This window comes from Pinus tabuliformis, chromosome 2_2 (genome assembly GCF_031772625.1).
Source record: "Pinus tabuliformis cultivar Carrire ecotype Pingquan chromosome 2_2, CPIR1, whole genome shotgun sequence".
Lineage (NCBI taxonomy): Eukaryota > Viridiplantae > Streptophyta > Pinopsida > Pinales > Pinaceae > Pinus > Pinus tabuliformis.
The window spans coordinates 7,844,004-7,870,550 of record NC_142300.1 but is presented as its reverse complement, the minus strand read 5'-3'; positions in this window follow the sequence as shown (position 1 = coordinate 7,870,550).

Here is a 26,547-nt window from a genome sequence, read left to right as displayed (position 1 = left end):
CAAGCCACTATTTTGTAGAAAGCTTCGAAGGTCCTATGATATTGTTTTCTCAACCCTATGTCATTACCAAAGTGTATCAATAGCTGACAAAAATTACCAACTCTAAAATGTGTTTTAAAGATAAATCAACATTTACACCTCTTTTCCATGCTTTGAGGACAAAGCCTTCTTAGGAAAAGAACTTATAGTATACCTAAATATATATTAACATCATGTAATAAATGCATTAATAGATTATTAGTATCATAATGTCATTCGTTAGTTAATGTGATAGGTCACACCATTTCTAAAAATACATGACTTATCACCTCAATTAATTATTTATACACACATCATTAGCATTTTATCAATCATCTAGTAATAATTTATTATAAAATATTTCATATTCCTACATGTTTTCTTGTGTGCTTTATTTGGATTAACATTATGCACTTTGTGTAGGTAAAATATTAACACTTTATACCACTTAGCTTTTCCATATAGAACAAATGCAACTAATAGATACTCAAACACAATGGAAGGCAAAGGTCCACAATTTGGTCCATTACCACCAAGGCATCCTCAATATATTTGAATGCATCATTCTAGCACTTGTCATTCATTCTACTTTGCACCAATTCTTAAACGGATATTTAAGGTTCCTAAATATGTGACTCTCTCATTCATTATGTTTTCCACCAACCCTTAAATATGTTGGAAAATGGATAGCGCCAACTATTAATCTTATTTTCCTTAACCTTGATATTTTCTTGTGAATCTTATTTTACCTTCTTTATGTTCTTAAGCTATATATTTTCATCAAACAATATCAAGAACAATAATAGCAACAATAGAGGACACAAATATTAGGCTCTCAACGAGGGAAAAACCCCTCCAAGGGGGAAATTTGAAAACTCTTCTCTTCTTAGAATTTGCTTCAAATGAGATACGGAGACCCAAACCTTAGACCAAGTCCTTATTCTAGTACCAAGTCAGCCCTTCTTCAAGTCCTTCCTTGATTATGCACCAAACTGCTACACACTGCAACTTTGACTTGTCAACTTCGATACTACTACTAAGCTTGCAACTTCAACCCTGCAATTTTAGTCTTGTAGATTCCAAGGAAACCGTAGATCAACCTCCTCTTGAGACCTTCCTGGAGCAAGACAACTCCTCCTAAGGTCAATGAGGTCTAGATATAGTATCCTTCCTTCCAACTAGAAGATGTTGCACTTCGTCCTAATGCAACTTGGTCCTGCAATTACAACCTCTTTCTGCAGCCTAGAAAACCTAGAATTTTGCACGTATAAGATAGATAGATAGAGCCAAAAAATAAAAAATAATAATCCTCCCTTCTCTTCCTTGGCTTTCGCTTTCCTTTCTCCTCTGCCCAACTACAATCAAACTTCTTCTTGTGATATCAAACTTGTGGAGTGAGTGAGTTCCAAATGAGGTCAAAATGCTCCTTTATATAGCCTTCTCAAGGGGTCGAATGCCCTCCTTTAGTTTGACTTGATGCTGCTAGGGCCGACATATACTTTTGGGGTTTCCAAAAATTTCTAGACTAAAAAATAATTCTTTTTACTATCACATTTTTCCCAAAAGGGTATAGTAAACATGATGTTGACTCCTTTGACTCAAGACAATAAATCCTAAGATCTAACAAACCCTAGAAGCACAAAGAACATGCTTTTACCTAGAAGACCATTAATAATGAGCATGAAACCCATGTTTTAATAATATTTAATTTTTATTTAATTTTCTTTTTTGTTACATAGGATAGTGTTGTCACTACTACAACACCCTCCAAAATTTCACTACATTTGAATTTTGGAGCTTACTATCACTGTCGCCTTGATCATCAAGCATTGTCGCATGTTATTCTATGTGTTTAGAGTGTCCTCGAATGGTGTCAAGTGTCGTTGTATTGGTTAGAACATCTTTAGGTGCATTTCACGGCCGTAACATCTTTGTTGTTGTAAAATGACACTTTTTGCTCGCAGTCGCACACACTTCACCTATTGTACTTGGGGAATACATGTAAGGTGGCATTTTGATGTATATTTACCATTGTTAAATCTTATCTAAGTTTTCTCGATGAGTTGGTATGTGTCACACATGATTTTATGTCTAAAAGTCATCATGTTCACCCTACGTCCTTTCATCCCGACTTAGACAAATCTTTGGTTTCAAAGCAAACCCATTGAAGCCAAGAGTGCATGAGCACACTCTAAGGCCTTGATAGGGAATCCTTTTTTGTTCATAAGTGTGTCATGCGCCCTCCAATAGCATAAAGAACACTCCTTAAGCCCTTTCCTCTTACTTGTTCCAAACTACGCCCTTCAAGAGACCAAGTCTTCCTTTGAGCACACTCCTTCGATTCAAAGAAGTGTGCCCTCCTTGAGTGCATGAGCGAATCCTAAGGCCTTAAACCCGACCCTTATGCCCTCCACATTGCAATATGTGCCTTCTTGGACCCTTTGAGCACATGAGCGCACCTCTAAGGCACAAAGTATCAACCATCAACCTTCAGACTTGAGCCATGGGCCCTCCTAGGCCTCTTGATAGCATGAGTGCACCATGAAGTCCTTTAGCCTTCCTCCTTCAGCCTTCAAGAATGTGTCTTGTGCACTCCCTCTCTCCCTTTGGTGCACAACGCACTTGTAAATATTGAAGCCTTCCCTTTCATCCTTTAGACTTATGCCATGCATTCCACCTAGACTGTCTCTTTTCCTTGGGTGCATGATCACATGCCGAAGCCCTGAAGCTTTCCCTCCTCAACCCTTTGAAGTGTGCCAGTGTGCAAAAAATATCTCCTTGTCCCTTTTAAGTGCACTGAAAAGGAATGAACATAAAATCTGCATTAAACATGCTAGAATAGGATATTTTCAAGCTGATGGTTGCTTGTCACGAGTGATTGTAGCCACGGGTACCTCAAAAACAACATGACAAGCACACATGAGGAAGATCAGATAGAGAATACAAACAAAGAAAGCATCAAAGAACAAAGAACATATTGGAAGCTTGATGATCGAAGTTGTTAGAGTCAGTATTTTCATCCCTTCGTCAGAGATCAAATCCTCTTGTTGCATTTCATATTAAGTGTCCCGCCCAGTCATCTGCATTCCATTAGGCGCATAGATCATCTGACGGTAGTGGCATTCCTACAGTTCCCTCATGTTATCTACCTGCTGGCTCATTTTTGTTCATTAAAAAAAACATATACAGTCTTCTTTTATCTTAAAATTGCAAGGGTTGTCTTTAGGGTTTCATTGTCAATTAGGTCTAGGGTTTCATTACGGTTTCGTCAAAAAATGTTTCAAAGTGTCCAATAATTACCAGCAGGACATGAGGAGGTTTCAACATCAATAAATTTCATCGCCAAGTGTTCGAAAATATGTTTTTCCTCAAAACAGAAAAAATAGAGTATTTAGCATTTATTGTACAAAATCATGAAATTTTGTTTTCTTAATTATATAACACTCTATCTGCAACCCTGGTTTCTTTCCTTAGCCCAGAAGCTCCAACACCCGCAAAACAAGAAAAGCTCAGGTCATTTAGTTCATCACAAAACTCAAATGAAGTGAAGAAGTCCAAAAAACAGAGTTTGAAATAAAGTCATTTACAAAACATTATGAAAGTGGGTTTAGCAAAAATAAAATTTAAAATCTCCATGTATAAATCATTTCTCCAAATGTTTGAAGTTCATTTGTACTCCAAGAGCAAAGAGAAGCAAGGCAAAACGATTTTGGTGAGTGAGTGTGAATTTTGGGTGAAAATCGCTGTAAGTTGCCGGCGCGGCGCACTGGGTAGGAGGCACGGTGCACTCACTAGGCACGACGCACTGGGCCTCATAATCCTGTGTTATTTTGCAAGGGCGCAACGCATATGTGGGGCGCGACGCACACAACCAGAGAGCCAGAACACTGCCCAAACTCGCTCCAATCGCCCAAATCGCATGGATTGGTCTTGATACAAGTAGGTAGATCCTTCAATGCTGTTTTATATCCAAGTTTGATGATTGTTTGATGGTGTGTGTTACATGGTGACTGTTTAAAAAACAATCAAACCCTACCATTTGAAATACCTCAAAGAAACTTGCTGCTAGGGTTTTGATTGACTGTTTTTCCACCAAGTTCACTCCATTACCCCATTTTTCATTGATTCCCTTATTCCCTAAGTTCCCCCTACCCCCTAAATTCACTAATCCCCTATCCCAAATTCCCTTTTCCAAAATCTCAAATTTAAATCCCCAAACCCTAATCCTATACAAAAACACCCAAAACATCCCATATTTCCCTAACTAAAATCTATCCCAACAGTCCCTAAATTCTCCACTATTTTTCCCTTCCCTTACAGTCCCTCATTTCACTGTTTTCCTTGGTGGCAAAGGTCAAACACATCATCAATGGGAGTCCAAGAAAGTTTGACATATCAACACCTATTTCTCTAAGACAATTTACCTATTAGCAGAAATGGCATCTGATCCTTCATATGATTATGAAGAGGAAACCCAAAGTGACTCACCCATAGAGGGACATGCAACCAGGAGGCCTCATAGAGGTGGAAAACATATCAGAGAAGAACCAACCACTCTTGCCGAATTACAAGCCTGCCCTCTTGCCATCTTTTGTTTCCAGCATCAATCATGTTATGAGTTTTGTGAGAAGGTTGCTAATATTCAGTTCCATCATGAGTTGGCCCGCTTATTTGTGTTGCATTTGCATGGTGATCAAGCCACTCTTGCTGGTGTCACTTTCACATTAACACCAGAGTCCATTTTATTAGCAACTGGCATACCTAATATTGCAGAGCCATGGAACAAGAGGCAGAAAATTGACTGGCAGCACTATGAACAGTACATCAAGCTCGGCTTTTTGAGACAGCTCAAGAGAGTGTTTCCTTTTCGGTACCTCAAAGATGAATATGCTCCTTTAATGGAACTCATCATGAAGTATTTCACCTGTGAGGGCCCGTTCTCCCGCTTATATGCTTATCATATTAGGCTGCTGATGCATTTTACCCGGGTACGGATGATGAACATCCCTTACTTCATGTGCCGAAACATAGAGAAGATAACCACCCTTATGTAGCACAAGACTCCTCAGCAACAGTTTAACAGTATTTACCATTTTGCTCTCATCAAAACTGTGGTCATTCACCAACTTGGTTTACAGGGAATCACTTGGGATGACTTCATCTCTCGTGAGTTTTTCAGAGCTTCACAGGGACCATTAGAGGCTGGACATGAGACATGTGAACCTTCCTATTAGCATGAAGGCCATGAGACATAGACCGCTAGTGTGCCAGTGTTCATCACCTATCAGAAGGGCACTAGACGGTTGTTTGCAGCAGCAAAGAGAGTGTTATCTCCACCCGGGGTGGAAGGGGCCTCACTTCCATCGTCAGCACAACAGGTTTAGGACTGAGGCAAGAGGCCACTACAGGAGAAAGGACCATCAGGTGGGCAAGAGACTGATTTCATCCTCACTGAAGGTGATTATACCGATATGAGCACAAATCTTAGAGAAAACATTAAGGAGCAGCAGGCGGACATTGATGCCTTGTCTACCAACTTGGATAGATCCCAATGGAATATACAGTACCTAGAGCAGAGGAATAAGCATCTTGAGGACTAGCAGGTGATTATGGAGTTGCAAAACATTCGAGGGAATCGCCAAGCTGCCCAAAGGAGGAGGGTGGAGTTCACTTCATTGGAGCAAGAAATCAATGCTGACAGGGAGTCATGGCTTGAAAGAGTCAATATCCACTTGGAGAGGAAGCTAGAGAAGGCCATCAATGAAAATAATATGCTTAGAAACCTGTCATATCATTACTTGTCCCGGAACTTGGTGTGCCAAGCGAGAATCAGGAGTTTGAAAGCAAAGTTGAAGAGAGCATCAAGGAGGAAAAAAGAGGATGAAGGACTTCAGATATTGGCTGAGGCTTCCTTGGCCCAACATCATGCTTGATAGAGAAGACTCAGCCCAAATTTCAAGAAATTTGGAGCAATTTTTGCATTTTGCAAATTTTTGGCACAAAAAACAGGTTTTTCTACCCTATGCGCCGCGCCATGTGGCGCTCGATTTTGCTAGGGGCCTCCAAATCACAAAAACTTAGCATTTTTGATTTTTCATGCAAAATTAAACTTTCCTACGTATGGCCAAGAAATTTGGGCAGGTTTTGAGCCCTCAAAAAGGTCAAAAACACTAAAAAAATGATCTCATTGCCCCTATTTTGACACACAAGAAGCATTGTTGGGCGAATGGACTTTTGGAGGGGCAAATGGAGGCAAAAGTGAAAAATTCCACTTGGGTTAGAAAGTAGATAGGCATAACTTTCCAGCAAGCACACCTGGAGCTCATTTGGACATCGGGAAGGCCTCCAAAAATGGGTCCAAACAGGCACGATGCATAGAGAATCAGGCGCCGCGCATAGAGGAAAAATTGCCAGTTTGACCAAGTTTTTCTTTGTTTTTCGCCCAGCTTTGCCTAGTTTGACTCTTTCAATTTCCTAATGGAAAATTTGTGATGTAATTCGATGAACATTGATGGATCATGATGTAAATATATTAGATTTTCACTTGTAGAGGTAGATTCATCAGTTTAGAGGTTGTTTGAAACTGAATGAATCAGTTCCCTTGTTTCTAGAGGCAAGCTGTTATGTTGCTTAGTTTCTAGTTCTCAGTTTAGAATCAGTTGGATCAGCTTCTAAACATGTGAGCTCGACCCCTAGAGGCAAGGATGAGCTATGTTTGTCTATATTATGTTATTTTTCAGTCATTAGCATGGTTGGACTCTTGGGGAAGAAAAGAACTTCATTGTACACTCATATTTCATTTCGGCTAAGGAATTGAGACCAGGATTTGCAGCACTCTTTGGGATTCATGTGGCAATTTGTCTTGGTACAGTGCTTCTATTTGTAATTGTGAATTTGCTTATATGTTATGTATGTCATTCTCTTTCTTGTTTCTTTTGAACTAAACAAACAAGAGTGTAAGTAGAATCCATTGAAAGTGCAGTGCTCTACTTGAAGTTTGCTTTAGTTATTTGATGTTTTTAGCTGTTTGGGGAGGATCCATGATTTATCTTGCCCTCTTCAACACCTCACCTGTCTATTCCTTCCATCTCACTCAAATTTAAGTGCCAAAACGATTGCCTACCTTGCCCCATTGAGATCTCTGTAGAATTGAGCCTCAATCCCTGCACCCCAAAATGTGCCTTTCCCCCTGAGCCAACAAAACACTATTTTATTCAATCAAACTCTCTTGCACTCATACCTAGCCTAAGATCAAAAGATATTTCAGTCATCTCAAGCCCTCATCAATCATTATTTGCTGAGATTGACCCGGAGAGAGCCCTCTCCTGATCTGGTAGGTCTAGCTACCAAGCTGAGCGTGGTTTGATGTTGGCCCTGGATCCTACCTTTTCAGCCTGAGGTGAATCTAGGCACTAACATAGTGGCGACCATACTGGGGAAAAAATTATTTGTTTGTTGGTATTCTTTGTTTTATAAACTACAGACGGAGCCTGAAGATTAGCTAGGTAGCCTTCGAAACGCTTTTTCTTTGCATTAGCGCAAGTAGATAAATGCTACTTTAGTCAATCTCTGGTTTAGTCTTATAAACAGAGTATCTAACTTACAGATCACCCCAGTACATCTGAGAATTCTAAGCTTTTGGATGATAAGTTTAGGATTTTTTAGGCTGAACAAGTTGTTAATGTCCTTTTGATTTCTTAGAAATAATAATACATTGGCTTCCAGAAGACACACCAGAGCAAATCCGGATCTTGATCCCCCTCCTGTCTACGAAAATCCCAATCTTATTCCAAGAATCGTTCGCCAAGGAAGTTCTATCATTCCTGTGTTCAAAGCTCAATCGTGCCCTGTTGGTTTTGAGTATCTTGAGGATCTTGAGTTTGATGAGCAGTTTGAGTTGTCTTTGTTTGAAACCAAATCTGAAAGCGTTGTTGCTTGAACTGCCTTAAATCCCGAGTTCATTAGAAATCTTGAAACTGAAAGGGCCAATAAATCTATTGATGATTATATTTTGAACCAGCTCCAGACTACAATTGTGGCTTCTAATATTGCTGATTTCTTAGAGACCGCATCTGCAACCCTTGGGTCATCTGCAATTGCGTCTAGCTCAAGAATTCCCACCGAACCTCCTTTCATTCCTACTATTCCTGTGCAGCCTACTGTTTCTGATAAAAAATCTGCAGTAGTATCGCCTCCATCTACCCCTTCTACCTCTAAAACATCCAAGATTGCTTCTCCTCCACATACACCTCCTCATACCCCTCATACATCAACTCCACCCACTCCCCCAACATCCCCAAGACCGATTGCAAATCCACCAAGAGAAATGGCTGATCGTTTTGCACCTCTTGTACTGCCTCAAAATTTGGATGATATGCTCGTCGATTATCAAAGCAAAATTCCTTTGTTTGATGGAACTCCTCATAGTGTTACAGCTCAGCAACATGTGGACATAATGACAAATTTCTTCGATCTCCATGAGATTGATGCAAAAAATGTAACCATGAGACTCTTTGTACAAACATTTGGTGGTGAAGTAAGGAAATGGTTCAGGGCTTTGCCTGCTGCAAGCATCAATACATTGGCCAATCTACAAAGACAATTCTTAGACCGTTGGGAAGTGAAGACAAATCCCCTTCAGATCCTTTCCGAGTATGAGCACATCAAGTGGAATGCTGGTGAGTCTGTTCAAGATTACTGTATTAGATTCAATTCAGTTTACAATGCAATCCCTGATCATATAAAGCCACCCATGGGGCTAGCCTTGATTAAGTTTCTGGACGGTTTTGATACTGATATGGCTTATCAATTAAGAGAGAGAGATTCGGCTACTTTGGAAGACATGCAGAAGATTGCGGTCAGCGTTGAAGCAAATTTGCTGGCCAAGAGAGCTAGAGCAAGAGCTGAAAAGAAAGTCACAATAAAAGAAGAGTCTTCCTCGTCAGATCAGGTGCTTCGAAAGGTGGAGCAGATGTTTGATAGAATGAAACTTGAAAAGTTTGAACCACAGATCAGAAATCCTAATTTCCGTGGCCAGCAGTTTCCCCAATATAGAATCAAACAAGGAGAGCAGCGAGCCCAAGATCAAGCAGCGCAGCAGCAAGTGCAGACACCTCTACAACAGAATGTAGTACTTGGTCCGGAATCAGAAGAGGAGGAGAATGTGATTGGAGAAGAAATCATTTCTTTACGCTCGATGACATGCCAATTTACATCACTGAAGATGAGGAGTACTCCAAGAATCCAGCTGAACAAAGGGATGAAAATTTTATCTTGGCAAATGAGACAGTGCTTGCGGAAGAGTCCGATGAATACCAAAGAGGATACATGAATGCTTTGTCATCTCATCAGCGGCAATATTCACTTCGAAATAGAGATGTGCCTGTAAATCCAATTCAGAAAAGGAAGGAGGCAACAACATCAAAGAATGATCCTCCTAATGTGCAAAAAAAGGGAAAAGGGACAGCTGATCCTAGCACCAACAAAACGACATCAGCAAGTGAAAAACCAAATCAGCCAAATGTGTCAAAGGAGAAAACGGAAAAGAAGGATGTTCTAGCAAAAGAGGTAGAAAAAGTTTCAGTTTTTAACTTAGAAAATGAAATTGCTAAGTTGAAAATATCCATTCCTTTGACTGAGTTGATGAAGAACAACAATTATAAAAGTAAGGTGTCCAAACTTTTGAGTTTAGATCCATCATCAGACATGGTAAATGTGGAGGACGACAGTCCCGAGCTGATCTTTGGGCCAGCATTGGAAGGTCAGTCCCAAGATAGTGATGTCGCTCCTTTCTATATCAGTCTCAGGGTGCATGACTTTGTATTACATAATGCTATGTTTGATTCTGAAGCTTCTCATAATCTCATGACGAAAGCCATCATGGAGAAATTGGGATTGGATATCACTAGAAAATATCACGACCTTTACTCTTTCGATTCCGGTAGAGTAAGGTGCATTGGGCTTATCAAAGATTTGGTGGTCAGTTTGGATCAGATTCCGGCTAAAAATGTTTTGATGGATGTGGTGGTGGTGGATATACCTCCTAGATTTGGCATGCTTCTTTCCAGATCTTGGGGAGCAAAGATTAAAGGGACAATGCAACTTGATTTCTCCTATGCTACAATTCCCGTGTTTGGTCAGATGAGGAAACTATACCGGGAACAGAAAATGAAGTACATGATCACTAGCAAGGAGAAACCAGTAAATCATCCAATCAACTATGTACATACTGATCTAGAGTCATTTGTTTTGTATTCAGATAGTTTTAATGATGTAAATAGTCAAATGGTGGAAGTAGAAGACATTCCCGAGATCACTGAAAATTTCAGAGAAGTCTTAAGACAAGAACGGAAAAGACTTGATGGTATTGCTGAGCAATCAGTGGTCTGATAGCAGCAACATATTGGTGGACAACAAGGAAAAGAAAAAGAATTTCAGCATTTGGAAGAGGATGAAACAGGCCTATGGAGCATGGACTTTGATGGCGCGGTAGGAAGGGAAGGTGCTGGAATTGGTATTTGGATACGCAGCCCTGTTTTCGCCCCAAACAAAGTGCCAAGAAATGTAAGGGTCTGCTCTTATAAATTAGCTTTTGACTGGTCAAACAATGAGGCTGAATATGAAGCTTTGATTGCTGGTTTGAAAGTTCTTAGAAAATTAAATGCTAAAAGGATTTCAGTGTATGGCAACTCCGAGTTAGTTATCAAGCAAGTGAAAGGCGAATACTAAGCTAAGCATCCTCGAATGCGGGCCTACCGCAATGCGGTGTTGGATATCTTGAAAGTATTTTCTGATTATACTATAACTTGTGTGCCCCGTGCTCAGAATGTCATTCCAGATTCACTTGCAACAACAACAAGAAATTTGAAGATTCCTATGAACTCAAACAATAAGTTTGAGATTCACGTGAAGCATCGCCCGGCTGTCCCTGACAATCAAAGGTATTGGCAAGTGTTGCAAGATGATGATGAGATTGATCAATTTCTACAAAATAAAGGTAAATTCAAGGACATTTCTATTCATATGGAATATGATAATGGTGATGAGGATATGGAAGTCAATTAGATGGAAGTTTTGCAGCTCAAAGGAAACAACATTCCTAAGGGTCTAATACCTTTAGAGGAGCTCTTCGATCAGGACGATGTGGCTAAGAAACCGACCTTGCTGCCAACTGAAAAGGGAGTTGAAGATGTGAACATTGGATCAGCTGAAAATCCCAAGATGGTGAAATTATCAAAGGCGCTGCCCCCACAGGTAAAAGCAAAGTATATCAGTTTGTTGTCCTCTTTTACTGATGTATTCACTTGGGATTATTCAGATTTGAAGGCTTATGACACGAGCATAATCCAGCATGTGATCCCGATCAAACCAAATCAAAAGCCTTTTCGTCAAAAGCTAAGAAGAATAAATCCAAAGTTGCTGCCCTCAATTGAGAAGGAGGTGAATAGGTTGTATAAAGCTGGTATCATAGTCCCCATAAGATTTTCAGATTGGATTTCAAACTTGGTGCATGTCCGCAAGAAAACAGGTGAGATCTAGTTATGCATTGATTTTAGAAATCTGAACAAAGTTTCCTTGAAAGACAACTATCCATTGCCCAAGATGGATCACATACTTCAACGAGTAGTTGGAGCATCACAGATGTCACTGCTCGATGGTTATTCGGGTTATAACCAAATTCTGGTCCATGAGGATGATTGTGACAAAACAGCATTCACCACTCTGTGGGGAACTTTTCATTATGAAAAAATGTCGTTTGGATTGAAAAATGCTAGTGCAACCTTTCAACGGGCGATGGATATAGCATTTACCAATGAAAAAGATGTTTTTATAGTTGTTTATCTTGATGACTTAACAATTTTCTCTAATACAGATTAAGAGCACCTCTATCATTTGAAGATTGTTTTTTAGCAGTGTAGGAAGTATGACATCTCGCTCAATCCAAAGAAAAGCTTGTTTGCCATGGATGAAGGCAAGCTTCTCAGGCATATTATCTCAAAGGAGGGTATCCACATCGATCCAGCTCAGGTGGAGGCCATTCAAAAGATTGATTTCCCACGAAGTAAGAAAGAAATCCAATCCTTCAATGGTAAGATAAATTTCTTACGTCGCTTTGTGCCCAATCTTGCAGAACACTTAAGAGAGATCACAAACATGCTGAAAAAGGATAGTGCAGTAAGGTGGACTGAGGAAGCAATTAAGTCTTTTAATTTGGTGAAATTAGCTCTTTCTTCAGCTCCGGTTTTGATCAACCCGGACTGTACTCAGGATTTTATTTTGTTTTCCTTTGCCTCAGATCATACTATGGTAGTGGTCTTGATGCAAAGAAGAGACCAGCTCGAGAAACCAATTACATTCTTCAGCAGAACCATAAGGGATGCGGCATTGAAGTATAAAATTATTGAAAAATAGGCCCTCACATTGGTAAAAGCATTGAAAGATTTTCGGGTTTATATTTTTCATTCTCACATCCTTGCTTATGTTCCTAATGCTGCTGTTAGGATGTCTTAGTGCAAACAGATCCGGAGGGAAGGAGAGGCAAATGGATTGCTGCCTTGTTGGAATATGACGTGGAAACCAAACCAACAAATCTAATTAAAGGACAGGGGCTGGCAAAAATAATGGCTGAGTCAAATCTGCACACTTTGGACATTAATCTAATTGCTGCTATGTCCGAGGAAGATGAAGAAAATATTCCCACTCAGGTATCATAAATCTTCCTCCTTTCTTCCTGGTATTCGGACATTGTTTATGTACTTCAAAATTTGTCATCACCTCCCAGAATGGCCAAGAACAAAAGTAGAACACTAAAATTGAAAGCTGCAAGGTTTTGTATCATGAATGGTGTACTTTATTGGAAAGATCTTGGTGGTGTCCTGCTGAATTGTTTAGTAGAAGAAGAGGCAAAACAATTTATGGAAGATTTTCACAAGGGAGATTGCGGAGGCCATCTTTTCTGGAAGACAACAGCCAATAAAATCTTGAGAGCGGGGTATTATTGGCCAAGTCTATTTGCTGATGTGTACAAAATAGTGTCCAGCTGTCACGAATGTCAAATTTTTCAAGGTAAGCGGAAGTTGCAGCCTTTACCACTCAAGCCCATTGAAGTAAGCGCTCCATTTCAGCAGTGGGGCTTGGATTTTATTGGTGAGATTCATCTGTCTTCTTCAGCATAACATAAGTGGATCCTCACGGCGACGGATTATTTCACCAAATGGATTGAGGCAATTCCTACAAGGCAGGCCACCGATTCGGTAATTATCTCATTTCTTGAAAATAACATTTTGTCTCATTTTGGATGTCCAAATAAGTTGATCATTGACAATGCAGCAGCCTTTGAATCGAAAAGAATGATTGACTTTTGTCATAAGTATCAAATCAGTTTGGGGCATTTGACTACCTATTACCCACAAGGAAATGGATTGGCGGAATCCTCAAACAAATCTCTTATCAACATCATCAAAAAGCTGCTGGAAACTAACAAGAAGAGTTGGCACAAAAAGCTGGTCAATGCACTTTGGGCAGACAGGGTAAGTCAAAAGAAATCTATCGACATGTCTCCTTTTGAGCTTGTGTACGGTGTGGACACAGTCTTCCTGACCTCTTTGGCTGTCCCAGTGGTTAAACTGTTGCAAGAAGCTGGCAGCGAGGATGATAGTTTGCAGCGGAAGATCAATCAAATGATACATTTGTAGCAAACTAGAGAGGAGGTATTTCATAACACTTCCAAGTTGCAGGAAAGAATTAAGAGGATATATGACCAGAAAGCAAAGGCAGACAAGTTTGAAATCAGAGACATAGTGTTGAAATGGGATGCAAGGAATGAAGAGAAAGGTAAGCATGACAAATTTGAAAATCTTTGGAAAGGATCGTACAAGATTGCTGCACATCGAGGCCAGAATGCTTTCCTTTTGCAAGAGCTAAATGGCGAAGACTATCCTGGCGGGCCAGTCAATGGTCGACTCCTCAAACGGTATATTGTGTGAATTGTTTTCTGCTGTCTTATTCATAATTGTATATACCGGTTTGTTTAAATTCCATTGCAAGAGTGTGCTGTTTTCATTCTTCAGCTTGGGGCCCGAGGTGAAGGCTATAAAGCTGAGGTTTGACTTCAGTCTTGGTTTGGTTTGTTAGAGTCAGGTCTTTCGGTCAATTTCAATCTTGACCTGAAATTTGAGTCACGTTCAGTCCTGAAATTGAGTCTTTCAGTCAAGAGTTCAGTTTCGTTTTGTCGAGGTTATTGACTCCATAGCCCAATGGTCGAAGGCATTGCCTGCTTTCCCAGAGATCTGTAGTTCTTGGCACCTCCAAGGAGCTACCATCCCCATTGGAGCCAATGTTAGAGTCGGTATTTTCATCCCTCCATCAGAGATTAAACCCTCTTGTTGCATTTCATATTAGGTGTCCCACTCAGTCATCTGCATTCCATTAGGTGCATAAATCATCTGACGGTAGTGGCATTCCTACAGTTCCCTCATGTTATCTACCTGCTGGCTCATGTTTGTTCATTAAAAAAAAACATATACAGTCTTCTTTTATCTTAAAATTGCAAGGGTTGTCTTTAGGGTTTCATTGTCAATTAGGTATAGGGTTTCATTAGGGTTTAGTTAAAAAATGTTTCAAAGTGTCCAATAATTACCAGCAAGATATGAGGAGGTTTCAACATCAATAAATTTCATTGCCAAGTGTTCAAAAATATGTTTTTCTTTAGCATTTATTGTACAAAATCATGAAATTTTGTTTTCTTCATTGTATAGCACTCTATCTGCAACCCTGGTTTCTTTCCTTAGCCTAGAAGCTCCAACACCTGTAAAACAAGCAAAGCTCAGGTCATTTAGTTCATCACAAAACTCAAATGAAGTGAAGAAGTCCAAAAAACAGAGTTTGAAATAAAGTCATTTGCAAAACATTATGAAAGTGGGTTTGGCAAAAATAAAATTTAAAAGCTCCATGTGTAAATCATTTCTCCAAATGTTTGAAGTTCATTTGTACTCCAAGAGCAAAGAGAAGCAAGGCAAAACGATTTTGGTGAGTGAGTGTGAAGTTTGGGTGAAAATCGATGTAAGTTGCCAACGCGGCGCACTGGGCAGGAGGCGCGGCGCACTCACCAGGCACGGCGCACTGGGCCTCCGAATCTTGTGGTATTTTTCAAGGGCGCGATGCATACGTGGGGCGCGGCGCACACAGCCAGAGAGCTAAAACACTGCCCAAACTCGCTCCAATCGCCCCAAATCACATGGATTGGTCTTGATACAAGTAGGTAGAGCCTTCAATGCTGTTTTCTATCCAAGTTTGATGATTGTTTGATGGTGTGTGTTACATGGTGAGTGTTTAAAAAACAATCAAACCCTACCATTTGAAATACCTCAAAGAAACTTGCTGCTAGGGTTTTGATTGATTGTTTTGCCACCAAGTTCACTCCCTTACCCCATTTTTCATTGATTCCATTATTCCCTAAGTTCCCCCCACCCCCTAAATTCACTAATCCCTTATCCCACTCTTGCCAAATTACAGGCCTGCCTTCTTGCCATCTTTTGTTTCTAGCATCAGTGATGTTATGCGTTTTGTGAGAAGGTTGCTAATATTCAGTTCCATCATGAGTTGGCCCACTTATTTGTGTTGCATTTTCATGGTGATCAAGCCACTCTTGCTGGTGTCACTTTCACATTAACACCAGAGTCCATTTCATTAGCAACCGGCATACCTAATATTGGAGAGCGATGGAACAAGAGGCAGAAAATTGACTGGCAGCACTATGAACCGTACATCAAGCCCGACTTTTTGAGACAGCTCAAGAGAGTGTTTCCTTTTCGGTACCTCGAAGATGAATATGCTCCTTTAATGAAACCCATCATGAAGTATTTCACCTGTGAGGGCCGGTTCTCCCGCTTATATGCATATCATATCAGGCTGCTGATGCATTTTACCCGGGTACGGATGATGAACATCCCTTACTTCATGTGTCGAAACATAGAGAAGATGACCACCCTTGTGCAACACAAGACTCCTCAGCAGCAGTTTAACAATATTTACCATTTTGCTCTCATCAAAATTGTGGTCATTCACCAGCTTGGTTTACAGGGCATCACTTGGGATGACTTCATCTCTAGTGAGTTTTTCAGAGCTTCACAGGGACTATCAGAGGCTGGACATGAGACATGTGAACCTTCCTATCAGCATGAAAGCCATGAGACACAGACTGCTAGTGTGGTAATGTTCATCACCTATCAGAAGGGCACTAGACGGTTGTTTGCAGTAGCAAAGTGAGTATTATCTCCACCCGGGGTGGAAGGGGCCTTGCTTCCATCGTCAGCGCAACAGGTTCAGGACTGAGGCAAGAGGCCACTACAGGAGGAAGGACCATCAGGTGGGTAGGAGACTGATTTCATCCTCATTGAGGGTGATGATACCGATATGGGCACAAATCTTAGAGAAATCATTAAGGAGCAGCAGGCGGACATTGATGCCTTGTCTACCAACTTGGATAGAGCCCAATGGACTATATGGTACCTAGAGCAGAGGAATAAGCAGCTTGAGGACCAGCAGGTGATCATAGAGTTGCAAAACATTCGAGGGAATCGCCAAGCTGCCCAAAGGAGGAGGGTGGAGTTCACTTCATTGGAGCAAGAAATAAATGCCGACAGGAAGTCATGGCTCGAAAGAGTCAATATCCACTTGGAGAGGAAGCTGAAGAAGGTCATCAATGAAAAGAATATGCTTAGAAACCTATCATATCATTACTTGTCCCGGAACTTGGTGTGCCAAGCGAGAATCAGGAGTTTGAAAGCAAAGTTGAAGAGAGCATCAAGGAGGCAAAAAGAGGATGAAGGACTTCAGATATTGGCTGAGGCTTCCTTGGCCCAACAACATGCTTGATAGAGAAGACTCAGCCCAAATTTCAAGAAATTTAGAGAATTTTTTGCATTTTGCAAATTTTTGGCACAAAAAATAGGTTTTTCTGCACTATGCGCCGTGCCACGTGGCGCTCGCTTTTGCTAGGGGCCTCCAAATCACAAAAACTCAGCATTTTTGGATTGGTCATGCAAAATTACACTTTCCTACCTATGGCCAAGAAATTTGGGCAGGTTTTGAGCCCTCAAAAAGGTAAAAAACACTAAAAAAATGACCTCACTGCCCCTATTTTGACACACAGGAAGCAGTGTTGGGAGAATGGAATTTTGGAGGGGAAAATGGAGGCCAAATTGAAAAATTGCACTTGGTTTAGAAAGTAGACAAGAAAAAATTTCCAGCAAGCACACCTAGAGCTCATTTGGACATTGCAAAGGCCTCCAAAAGTGGGTCCAAATAGGCGCGACACATAGAGAATTAGGCGCGGCGCATAGAGGAAAAATTGCCAATTTGACCAAGTTTTGCTCTGTTTTTCGCCCAACTTTGCCTAGTTTGACTCTTTCACTTTCCTAATGGAAAATTTGTGATGTAATTTGATGAAAATTGATGGATCTTGATGTAAATATATTATATTTTCACTTGTAGAGGTAGATTCATCAGTTTAGAGGTTGTTTGAAACTGAATGAATCGGTTCCATTGTTTCTAGAGGCATGCTGTTATGTTGCCTAGTTTCTAGTTCTCAGTTTAGAATCAGTTGGATCAGCTCCTAAACATGTGAGCTTGACCCCTAGAGGCAAGGATGAGCTATGTTTGTCTATATTATGTTGTTTTTTAGTCATTAGCATGGTTGGACTCTTGAGGAAGAAAAGAACTTCATTGTACACTCATATTTCATTTTGGCTAAGGAATTGAGACCAGGATTTGCAACACTCTTTGGGATTCATGTGGCAATTTTTCTTGGTACAGTGCTTCTCTTTGTAATTGTGAATTTGCTTATATGTTATGTATGTCATTCTCTTTCTTGTTTCTTCTGAACTAAACAAACAAGAGTGTAAGTAGAATCCATTGAAAGTGCAGTGCTCTACTTGAAGTTTGCTTTAGTTATTTGATGTTTTCAGCTGTTTGGGGAGGATCCATGATTGCTCTTGCCCTCTTCAACACCTCACCTATATATTCCTTCCATCTCACTCAAATTTAAGTGCCAAAATGATTGCCTACATTGCCCCATTGAGATCTCTGCAGAACTGAGCCTCAATCCCTGCACCCCAAAATGTGCCTTTCCCCTTGAGCCAACAAAACACTATTTTATTCAATCAAACTCTCCTGCACTCATACCTAGCTTAATATCAGAAGATATTTCAGTCATCTCAAGCCCTCATCAATCATTATTTGCTGAGATTGACCCGGAGAGAGCCCTCTCCTGAACTGGTAGGGCTAGCTACCAGGCTGAGCGTGGTTTGATGTTGGCTCTAGATCCTACCTTTTCAGCCTGAGATAAATCTAGGCACTAATAGAAGCACCCTAAAGACTCCAAGGTGAAGGACCCTTTATAGGGTGAAGGCATCAATGATCAGAAGCTGTATGGAGAACAAATACATGAGTGGCATCCATGTCACCACTAAAGAAAGTCCATGTCATCAGTCACTATTAGTCCCAGCCACCAAGGATAGCGAAACGTCACGTCTTCATCATATGATGATGTGGAAGTTATGATGTAATGTTGTAATCATTGTAAATAAGTGGAAGTCCAAGAGTCATGTATCGACAAAAGATTCATCGAAGTCCAAAAGACATTTAATACCAAAAGTTGCATGTAATTCCAAAAGTCATTTGTAAGTTCAAAGGTTATAGAAGTCCAAAGGTCATTAGGAGTTGGAAAGTCAAGAATCACGGGGATGTGAAAATCCATGCCTCAAGTTATAAAAGGATCCTCATTTCTCATGTAATGGACTTTTAACCTTAGCTTCTCCCACAAGGCCTTAGAGAGACAAAGTTATTACTTTTGGGGAGAAAGGAGTGGCTCTAACGCTCCACTATTGGAGCTAGTGATGTCCATTGTATTTATGTATCCTGAAATTTTTGTTTAATATTGAAGCCTTTTCAGGCCAACATAGTTTCACACATGGATTGTGAATGTTTCTAAGACTGTTCTTTGAATGTTTATGGTTCATGTTTTCCTTCATCTGTATTGGAGTAATTGAACTATTTTGGTGACTTCGGTGCTTAACTTATTGGAATTGTGTTGTAATGTTTATAATGAACATCACATCTATGTGAGCTATTTCACTTGATGTTAGATGAGCCTTTCTCTTCCTATGCATGTCTCCATTAGGGTAGTACTATTACTTATTTATTAGAGTCTGAATTTGTTTTCCCTCTGTAGTGAAAGAACCTTGATACATCTACAATTGGATAGTCACAAGGCACCCTTGCTTTCTCATTCAAAAGCACATACACACTTCTCTCTCGTGGTGATAGCTAAAGCCAAGGAAAATCTTTAAGTAAACAACAACCAGGACGTATTCCGGATGGGACTTCCACACCAAATGGTGTGAGGTATAATTGGGACCTTATATTGGGGAGATCCCATGTATGTTAGCAGTGTTCAACACCGTTAACATTCTAGCCCTAGAAGGAGGGATGCCAGTTTTTTATGGATGATAACTCCACACACCCTAATCATTCATCTTCTAGACAAGGCAACAATATTTTGAGTACCACTACGACCTTATTCTTGAAGTAGGAGGGTATTCTCATCCTGACCTGGAGTTTACATGAAAAGTTACATACAAACAAATCTAGGCACTTTGACCTATAGCGTGTCAGTTTGCAAAGTCTATCAGATTAATTCCCGGTTCGTAGAATCTCCCACTTTTTATGAAGAAGAAAGAAAAAACTCGTACCGGTATATTAGTGTCTACAATGGAATATTTGTTTTTTTCCACTCTTGAAGAGTTAGCAGAATCCGTAGAAGATACAACTGTGCATCAAGATCAACTTCCACCCATTAGTGAAGAGTACGAGGACAACATTGTTCTTTCTAACAACATTTTTAATGATTTAGACCGTGAAGGAGAAGACTCCTTAGATCCTGAAAAGGAAGAGGAGCAAAGAGACAGAGACATGGACAAACAAAACCTAGTTTGGATGGCCCAAGGGCCTCTTGCTCTTCCAGATAATCTTCATAATATTCCTAGACATCCAGAAAATCTATTATCAAATTTCGATCTAGACAATAAGACAAAGGAAGAATATCATATCGACAATTTCGACATGCATCTGCAGATGTTCAAGGTAAGGTATGATGATATTGCTCATAGAATTTTCCCTTATACATTAGAAGGTAGAGCAACAACATGGTACCATAGTTTGCCTGCCAATTTAGTCCAAAGTTGGATGGATTTCAAGAAGTTATTTCTAGAGAAATTTTTTGATGAAAAAACTCTTACCATGTTACTAAAAGAGTTCAGAAATACTAAAATGGGGGAAAAGGAGAAAGTGAAAGACTTTAATAAGAGATTCAATTGTATATTGAATAATTCCCCCCAGGCATGCAACCGCATGATTCAATTACTATCGATTATTATACAACTACCTTGCACGTTAACATTTCCCAATTCGTTAAAAGAGCTGCAAAGGGAACATTGGAATTAAAATTTGTATAAGCTATTTCCATCGAGAAGGAATTGCGCGCTATTGGAGTCATTACTAACGATGACAAATCAAAGGACTCTAAAGAAACTAGCAGGAAGTCTCAACCTTCTTTTAGCAAGTCTAAAGAAAAGGAATCATCAGATATTGAAAGCTTGACTAGGATGGTGAAAACGATTACCAACGAAATTTCAAGGCTAAAGAAGAGGTCAAGCGAGACTTCTACTAGTAGCAAGCCTCCCAAGTCCTCCCCTTTTTGAAGGAATACTAATCAACAATAGTAATCATCCCGCTAATTTTTCCCAAGGCTCGAATATTTTGATGAATATAGAAAGTATCGACATGTATAGTTATTGTTCTTTCCACCAGAAATATTACTTAGAAAATACATGCCCATAGTGGAACCACAACATGAATTCTTTGGATGCGCACATTTTCGATTCCATATTAGCAGATGAGTAGGCATAATATATAGAAGAAACATACGAACCTATGACGACTAAAGAAATCAAATGTATTGGACCTGCAGTGACTGCATTTGACTGTATCTATAATGCTAACAAGAAGAATATTGAAGAAACACCACAAAGTGAGGCCCCTCTGAAGCAAAATAGTCGATATAGTTTAAGGAGTAAAGGGACCATCTCTGATCAATAGGTGATGAGACAGAAAATGAAGGAACAATTGTTAAGAAGGATCTCACCACCTGTCAATCCTTCTCATAATGCACAGAGTAAGTCCATAGATGTAACTAATTCTAAGAACACTTCCTCTGGAAATAAAAGTAAGTCCACTATCCTAGAAGTGTTAAACAAAGACACTCCTCCAGACACTTTAGCACAACCTGCTAGAGGTGAAACAATTGATTATAACATTATTGAAGATTTGAAGAGAGCGTGCACCAATATTTCCATCTATGAGCTCGCAAGGATCGTAGGCCAGCGTGAATTAATTGTCCAAGCCTTTTCACAACCTTCACTAGGTGATAAAGATTCTTTGTCTCAAAAGGTGTCTGGTAATTCATCTGGTCCCCTCAAATTTGTAGTTAATGCTGTAACACTAGAAGCTAACATTCTCTGCCTTCCATTTTTATTGAATTTTGAAATTTTCAATTATAATGTCCATAATTGTTTATTCGATTTTGGTGCATATGTGAATGTAATGCCATTATCTGTCACAAAGAAAATAAATTCTAAATGGGACAAAACTGATGCACAAATTATTCAGCTGGACAAATTTCTCATCCAAGCTGTTGGTGAACTCAAGAACATGCTTATTAGCTTACCAAAATATGACCGAGTCCATCAATGTATAAATATTGTAATTGTGGACATTCCAGAAGCCTATGGTGTACTCCTCAATAGAGACCGGTCTAGCGAATTACAAGGGTATTTTGTGACAGATTGGTCACATTTATGGCTTCCATATAGGGGCAAGAATAACTAGATTCAGGTGGAAAGTGAGCCATATATGAAACACACCATGACACCACTTGAGGGCCACAATGAGCCTGTTGTTTTTGTTGATCTAATGTTTGGGAGTTATTTCCTTGAAAATGACCTTGGGTGTTATCAGGCACAACCATCACCTATTCCACCAGATACACAGTTGGAGTTCCTTCCTTGTTCTCCAGTTGGTGCAAATGAATAATGTAATATAGATGTACATAATAATATTAATAGTAGTATAGGAAGTAACTTAGTAGCTCATACTATTTGGACTTTATATTTTGATGGTTTAAATATGCAGGATGGCTCTGTAGTTGGTTGCATACTTAGAAACCCATGCAACAAGAAGCATATCCTTTCATGTTGTCTGGAGTTCAAGTGTATTAATAATACCGCTGAATATGAAGCACTCATACTTGGGTTGAAAAAATCCATCAATTTGAAGGTAGAGATTCTCAAGGTAATTGGTGACTCAAAGGTAGTCACTCATCAGGTACGAGATACTAGCCATTGTGTCTCACTGCATCTTAAAAACTATTGGCAAGATGTATCACATTTGATCAATCATTTTAAAGATTTTAATATTATCTATGTTCCTAGACTTAGAAATGCTGTAGCGGATGCAATAGCAAATGCAACCACTAGGATGTCGCCATTGAAAAATGGTTTTTCTATTGAAATTATATATAAACCATATGTGCCAGATAATGTCATTAATTTACACATTTTCAATGACGAGCAATAGATACTGCACTTTATGACTTAAGCAGATGTATTCAAAGATGTTTCCATAAATGAGGATGAGCACAATCAGACTTTGCAGGAGAAATCCAGTGCAATGAAAGGAAAGACTATGCCTAAAGGTGTTGTGTCCGTGGAGAAGTTATATGACTAGTAGAACCATTTTGGAGGACCAACCAACACAAAGAATCAGAGCTCAAAGTTATCATATGAAAAAGTCAATCTTGGGACTCAAGAAGATCCGAAGTATGTGAACCTTGATACATGTTTTTCTCCACAAGAACAAAAAACATTTAACCACTTATTCAAACAATATTGTGATGTATTTGCATGGACATACGTCTATTTAGATACATACGACACTTATATTATCCAACATATTATTCCTATAAAAGAAGGGGCAAAACCTTTCCAATAGAAATTATGAAAAGTTCATCCAACACTAGAACCCCTGATCCAAAAGGAATTGAGAACACTAGTGGATGCTTGGATCATCTTTAAAGTCAGACATTTCAATTGGGTTTCCAACTTGGTCCCAGTTATAAATAATTCTGGTGAAATATGTCTATGTGTTTATTTCTGAAACCTCAACTGGGATTCTGATAAGGACAATTACCCAGTTCCATCCATTGAAGAGATCCTTCAGACAATATCTAGGTCCGAGATGTTTTCGTTACTAGATGGTTTATTTGGTTATAATCAAGTGCTAGTAACGGAACTAGATAGATTGAATACTACCTTCAGGACCAAATGGGGAACATTCACCTTCAAGAGGATGCCATTTGGGATTATCAACGTCAGTGCAACTTTCCAAAGAGCAATGGACAATGCTTTCCGTGGCCTCATTGGTTAGAGCGTAGTTGTTTTTTTGGATGACGTTACTGTGTTTTCCAAGAAAAGATCAAATCATGTATGCCATTTAAAACAGATATTCGAGCGGTGTCGAAAGTATGAGATTTCTATTAATCCCAAGAAGAGTGTCTTTAGTGTGTCCAAATGGGTTCTCTTGGGGCACATCATTTCAAAAAGTAGAATTAAAATTGATCTTGAGAGGGTAAAAGCCATCACACAAATCCTGTTTCTAGTGAATAAGAAGGCCATGCAATATTTCTTAGGGAAAATCAATCTCCTGAGAAAATTCATCTCTGATTATGCTCAGATAGTCAAGCCCATGCAAGAGATTATTAAGAAATATGAAATATACAAACAGGATAAATATGAGAAGGACGTTTCATTCATATCAAGTAGGTTATTTTTAGTGCACCCATGTTATTCAGTCCAGACTATGGAAAATATTTCCTGCTCTATACATTTGCTTTAGACTCGTTGATTGTGGCCGTATTGACTCAAAAGGATATTGAAGGAAATAAATGGCCTATCTCTTTTATGAGCGCTAGTCTACAAGGGCTAGAATAATATTACCTTACCATTGAAAAAAAACATATGTTCTATACAAGGTTAAGTATTTTAGGGCCTATCTATTAAAATCTCACACAATCATTTTTGTACCTCATCCAGTGGTAAGAACATTGCTCGTGCAACAAGACTTGCGTGAGAAGAGGGCTAACTGGATGACCTATTTACAAGAATATGATCTAAAATTCAAACCAGTTCATACCATAAAGGGTCATGGCCTCTGTAAGCTAGCAACCAAAGAAAAATATTCTCTAAAGTAGGACCTTTTAGGTTGGGAGTAGGAGATAGAAATGTACAATATTGAACATGTTCCTTAGTCCACATCTACAGCGCCATTGTATTTAGATTTACGGAAATTTCTAGAGCATGGCATCTTTCCCATGAACTTATCAAATAAATAGAAGAGGGAAATCCATTTAAATGCTCTACCTTATCAATTAGTTCATGGACGGCTTTTCAGAAACCACCACAATGGTTTCCTGCGAAGATTCCTTGAGCCACAAGATACAAAGAAGGTACTCAGAGACTTGCACGATGGTCTGACATGTGGCCACTATGCGAGTGACACTACAATGCATAAAGTTATGAGGGCTAATTATCATTAGCCCACTCTATTCAAATATGCTCTTGCCTATCTCTGCAAGTGCCAAGCTTGATGTCTCAATCACGATCAAAGGTCAGTCGCTCCACTGCTACCAGTAGCAGTCGAGGAACCATTCCAACAGTGGGGCCTAGACGTTATTGGAGAAATATTTCCTCACTCATCAAAGCAACATTGGTATATCTTAACAATGACAAATTATTTTACCTAGTGGTTAGAAGTAATACTCCTTAGACAAGTAAATGAACATGAAGTCATCCACTTCTTACAATAGAACATTATAACCAGGTTTTGCATTCCTACATCACTTGTCTTTGATAATGAAACTTACTTTTCATCATTAACATTTTATGAATTCACATTAGAAAATGGGATTATTTAAAAACATGCATCTAATTATTACTCGCGGGGATATGGTTTGGCTGAATCGACAAATAAAAATCTTATCCGCATAATCAAGAAAACCATTTTCTCTAAGATAAGTAATTGGCATACTAATTTGACTAATGCATTATGGGTTGACCGTGTAACTCCCTAGCTTTCCCTGAAAACCTCGTTATACTTTCTAGTTCATGGTAAAGAATCTATCTTACCCCCGAACCTGTATCTTCTAGCCTTGCAACTCTCCCAAGAGTCACAAAGTAGACCTTGTCTTCTGGTTTAGATCAGGATAGACACTTTACTCAAACTTGAGGAAGGAAGTCTCAAAGCCAAGGAAATATTTGTTATGCATCAAAACTGTGTAAAGCACTAGTTTGATAAGAAGTCCATAGGGGAAAAGAGATTTGATGTGGGTGACCTAGTACTGAAGTGGGATAAACCATACAAAGATAAAGGTAAACACATGAAGTTCCAACAACTATGGATTGGACCATTTATTGTTGAAGAAATTCTTGATCATAACACCTTCAAGCTGAAATATTTAGATGGGAGGATAGACCCCCTTCCTGTAAATGGCCAAGATTTGAAACATTATTTCTAATAGCAGCGACAAGTTTCTATTATTTTACAATTTATTTTGTGTCTTTTATTTTCGCACGTGTTAGTCATTCGTGTGTTGTGTCAATTGTATCATGTTTTGTCATGTTTTTTGGTCATTGTACATTAATAAAACCCTTTTATGAAAGTGCATGGCCCAAAAGGATTGTGGTGTGATAAAAGAAGAGTGCGACAAAGACAATGCTTGGCTTTCTTTTGTTCTCCTTCTTTGTTTGGGAAAATGCCATAGGTTGAGCTAAGTCCAGATGGAAAATACAATTTTTACAATGTGAGAATATCGAGGGATCCTATTAGGTCCATGCCTATGATAGTATCTAAACTACTCAACTTGGTGAAAATCTACATATGTGTTAACGCTTGTCCAAACTAGTAGAGAAGGGATAAGGGGAAAACCTAAAGTGAGCAAGCTAATATCAAAGGTCTAAAAATACATCTCTAAAGGAGCAACCTCCTCTCCCCTCAATAAGTCAGGACCCCTCTTCTGCTTGTTGAAAATAATAAGTGTCGATGCACACCTCTATTAAATAAATAAATAAAGGGTGAAAGAAGAGAAAGGATTATTGAGCAAGGAGGTGAAGTAAGCGACTTCACCAGTGTACTATCCAGGCTCGCTGGCAGTGAAGCAACGTTTGTGCTCTTGAAGTGATTCCATGGAGGTACTATCCAAGCTTACTGGAAATAGAGCAACATCAGAGATGAAAACTCATGCTTTGAATATCATAAACCCACCGCGCACATTACCCTTTCCTAGATTTAAATAATTGTGATATGGTGTATCTTTGTGTGTGTTCAACCAAGTAGAGAAAAGTGAGATTCTGTGTATAA